This window comes from Triticum dicoccoides, chromosome 3B (genome assembly GCF_002162155.2).
Source record: "Triticum dicoccoides isolate Atlit2015 ecotype Zavitan chromosome 3B, WEW_v2.0, whole genome shotgun sequence".
Taxonomy (NCBI): Eukaryota; Viridiplantae; Streptophyta; class Magnoliopsida; order Poales; family Poaceae; genus Triticum; species Triticum dicoccoides.
Genome location: NC_041385.1, coordinates 706834241 through 706838968, shown reverse-complemented (window position 1 = coordinate 706838968; position 4728 = coordinate 706834241).

The window sequence follows — 4728 nt, the reverse complement described above, 5'->3', positions numbered from 1 at the left end:
CTCCTTTTTTTTGTTTTAGTTTTGATTCCTTTTCTTATTTTCTCTTCTGTTTTAATTCAATTTAAAATATTTATGTATTTTATATAACTGTGCCTTCTACACCATAATTATCTATGTAATATTTAGTACAATCCGAACATTTTTATTTTAATTTTTGAAAACTTTTATTATTGACATTAATTTGAATTTGAATTTTGAAACGGTTTCGAATCATCGCAAGGTTAACAATAGTAACCGTGGTGACGTGGCACCATTAGCCCGGGATTACTGTAGCTTAATTATCCGGGCGCCACAATTCTCCTCCACTACAAGAAATCTCGTCCCGAGATTTAAGCGGTGGAGTAAGGGGGGAAGTTGTGGTTGCGAAATTCTAACAGATCTTCTCGGTCTTGGTTGCTCTCCTCGAAGAGGTCGATCCATTACGTTGATGTCTCCATTTCTCTGCTTCAAGTCACCATGATCAAGTCGTCATCCTTTCTTCGGGATCTCCAATGTACTTTCGAAAAGGATATGGGGGAAGACTCGGGAAGGGCGGGCCTTACCAGGTTGACTATCTGGTACATAACTCAGGGAATGGGGTAGGAAGTAACTCTCGAATTGAACTTAAGAAAATATCGAGAGTAAAGTAAGAAGGTACCATGAGAAGTTTCAAACGTATAGGCCATTGTTCGATGTATGAAACAACATGTGAAAGGGGTCCAGAGCAATGAGATTGAGTATTGCGTCTGCTACCAAAATAGATCACTTGGGACGGTGGCCCGTGAATTACATACGAGGCCGCACGCGAGGAACAACCTTGGGAAGAGGGGGTGCAGGAGAGTCAGGTTTCGATCCTGTGGAACTGTGGGTTATGGGCCCACCATGTGGGTTAAAAGTAGGAAAGGCAATGACGTCTTGCACAATCATGTAAGCAAGGCATGTTAGAGGATAGCCTGACAGTTATGTCGGCAACAATGTCGGTACCAAGGGCGAGGGACGAAGAGAACCATCTTCCTGCTCGTTGAACGAGGCGGACCAATAGGCAAAGTTCTCGTCCATCGGTGGTTACCGGAATGTCATCACCAAAATAACAGGGTCTTTCTGGCAGCATTGTACACCGAGGTGTTTGCAAAAGTAGGAGAATATTACTGCTTAGATCTCATAGATCACAAGAAAGGTTAAACCAAACAATGGAAAGGAAGATATGATTATCGAATTTAACCAGATCAATGGAAAGGAAAAATGTGTTTAAACACATTTTCCAGGGGTATATCCTTCCCAAGGACAAGCAGATGATATCCATGACAGGATAGTAGGTAGAAAACCATTTTAGGTAAGGGGAGAAAAATTTCATGACATTACCCATACAACGGTGTTTGGATAATTGATAAAGAGAATTTAGCATTGTGCTTCAAATGTTCTTGGTGATGAACGGAGTACCACAGACATGCCTCGAGATAGCATTGACATGGTCTTCAAGCAAAGGTCGGACTTGGATACGAAAAGGATTCATCAGGAACAACATATAGGATAAGTCTTTCAATTTCCTCATGGAAGAGTGGTTAACCTTGCTAAAATGGAAACTATAACAAAAGGTCCTCCGGCCAGGTGTGCTAGGCATGACATCACCTTACCGGGTCATATAAAGACCAACGTTATAACTCTTGGAATTATGTTCCAACCATCATATCTGACTGAGATTCAGATTTGATTGGTGACAGGATACCTCAGACTTAGGATGCCTAAGAAGAGAAGGTGCGACACAAATTGACGAGATGCCATTGTAAGATTCTTAGGAAATGAACTATGGAAGTGAGTTTCGAAACATGAGTTCATCAGTAAACCAACGAGAGGATGAGGAGGTGGCTGATGGAATCAGCGGTAATTCATCGAGATTAACAAAAGATGGGTTTCCACAATTAGGTGAACAAGGAAATATCATTTGTCGGATCAAATGATATAATGAAGCATGTTTGAGGAAAACATACACAATTAAACATTGGTAGAAAGGTGCGCCCGAAATATGGGTTGGGCTGCACGACCAATGTCAGAATGGTGATTCAATAATCAATAGTCTAAGAATGAATGGCCGGCCATTAACTTCAAAGTAATAGGGTTGCTAGAAAGGCAGAATCCAAACAGCACCGTTCTTGTTGGTACCCCGGTTGGAATCAATGTGAGGACCAAGAAAGAATGGTGATGATGAGAAGGATCACTATTCCAAGAATTCTTAAGAGGTGGAGCAATCCTCACAACATCCTTGATATTTAAAATATGGTAATACTCCAAGGTAAAGAAGAACAATTGCTGGATAGCAGGAAACTGAAGGTATAACACAGAACACGAACACGTTTGTGTTGACCGGAAGGCAATAAAGTGGTCAAAACTAACACAAATCATCGGGGGCAAGGATAATATTTCTCATCATGAACTCAACTGATATCCTGGAAGAGCTCATAAGGTCGATGACGATCACGACACATTTGTCGAGAGGCTCCACGAAGATGTAATAGATCGGTGATGACATCAAGTCAAAGGAATGATGAAGCGCGCAGCGGAAACATGGTGGGCCCATAACCCATAGGTCCCAGGATCGAAACCTGGCTCTGATACCAACTTGTGACGCCCCCGATTCAATCGTACACTAATCATGCATGCAAATGTGTACGATCAAAATCAGGGACTCACAGGAAGATATCACAACACAACTCTAAAACATAAATAAGTCATACAAGCATCATAATACAAGCCAGGGGCCTCGAGGGCTCGAATACAAGTGCTCGATCATAGACGAGTCAGCGGAAGCAACAATATCTGAGTACAGACATAAGTTAAACAAGTTTGCCTTAAGAAGGCTAGCACAAACTGGGATACAGATCGAAAGAAGCGTAGGCCTCCTGCCTGGGATCCTCCTAACTACTCTTGGTCGTCGTCAGCGGCCTGCACGTAGTAGGCACCTCCAGTGTAGTAGTCGTCGTCGACGGTGGCGTCTGGCTCCTGGACTCCAGCATCTGGTTGCGACAACCAGAAAGAAAGGAAAGGGGGAAAAGGGGGGAGAAAGCAACCGTGAGTACTCATCCAAAGTACTCGCAAGCAAGGAACTACGCTACATATGCATGGGTATATGTGTAAGGAGGTCATATCGGTGGACTGAATTGCAGAATGCCAGAATAAGAGGGAGATAGCTAGTCCTATCGAAGACTACGCTTCTGGCAGCCTCCGTCTCGCAGCACGTAGAAGAGAGTCGATTGAAGTCCTCCAAGTAGCATCTCCAAGTAGCATCTCCAAGTAGCCTCTCCAGTAGCATCGCATAGCATAATCCTACCCGGCGATCCTCCCCTCGTCGCCCTATGGAAAAGCGATCACCGGTTTGTCTGTGGAACTTGAAAGGGTGTGTTTTATTAAGTATCCGGTTCTAGTTGTCATAAGGTCAAGGTACAACTCCAAGTCGTCCTGTTACCGAAGATCACGGCTATTCAAATAGATTAACTTCCCTGCAGGGGTGCACCAACTTACCCAACATGCTTGATCCCATTTTGCCAGACACACTTTCCTGGGTCATGCCCGGCCTCGGAAGATCAACACGTCGCAGCCCCACCTAGGCAAAATAGAGAGGCCAACACGCCGGTCTAAACCTAAGCGCACAGGGGTCTGGGCCCATCGCCCATAGCACACCTGCATGTTGCGAGGGCGGCCGGAAGCAGACCTAGCCTAGCAGGCGTTCTAGTCCAATCCGGCGCGCGCCGCTCCGTCGCTGACGTCTGAAGTGCTTCGGCTGATACCACGACGTCGGGATACCCATAACTACTCCCGCGTAGATGGTTAGTGCGTATAGGCTCGTAGCCAACTCAGATCAAATACCAAGATCTCGTTAAGCGTGTTAAGTATCCGCGAACGCCGAACAGGGCCAGGCCCACCTCTCTCCTAGGTGGCCTCAACCTGCCCTGTCGCTTCGCCTCAAAGTAACTGTCGGGGGCCATCGGGAACTCAGGCCCACCACTACCTGGATGGAGCCACCTGCCCCTTCAGCCCCCATCTCCAAACAGTATCACCAGTAATGTAACAGTGTAAAGTATATAGCATATGCCCGTGATCACCTCCCGAGGTGATCACGGCCCAGTAGTATAGCATGGCAGACGGACAAGAATGTAGGGCCAATGATGATAAACTAGCATCCTATACTAAGCATCTAGGATTGCGGGTAAGGTATCAATGACTGTAGCAACAATGACAGGCTATGCATCAGAATAGGATTAACGGAAAGCAGTAACATGCTACACTACTCTAATGCAAGCAGTATAGAGGAGAATAGGCGATATCTGGTGATCAAGGGGGGGGGCTTGCCTGGTTGCTCTGGCAAGAGAGAGGGGTCGTCGGTGACGTAGTTGATCACAGCAGCATCAGCGGCAGTCTCAGAGTCTACCGGAGAGAAGAGGGGGGAAGAAACAGTAAATACATAGCAAGCAAGAGCATAATAGGACAACAAACAGAGCTAGACGTGTTCTCACGCGATGCTACACGTTACCGGCGAAGGGGGATAACATCCGGGAATGTTTCCCCAGGTTTAGCATTTTCGGACAGACGAATCGGAGGGGAAAAGTTACCTGTTCGCTATGCTAGGAGTGTGTGGCGGACGAACGGAGGGTGTAGCCGGATTCGTCTCGTCGTTCTGAGCAACTTCCATGTTGAAAATATTTTAATCCGAGTTACGGATTAAAAGATATGATTTTCTAAAGATTTTATTAATTT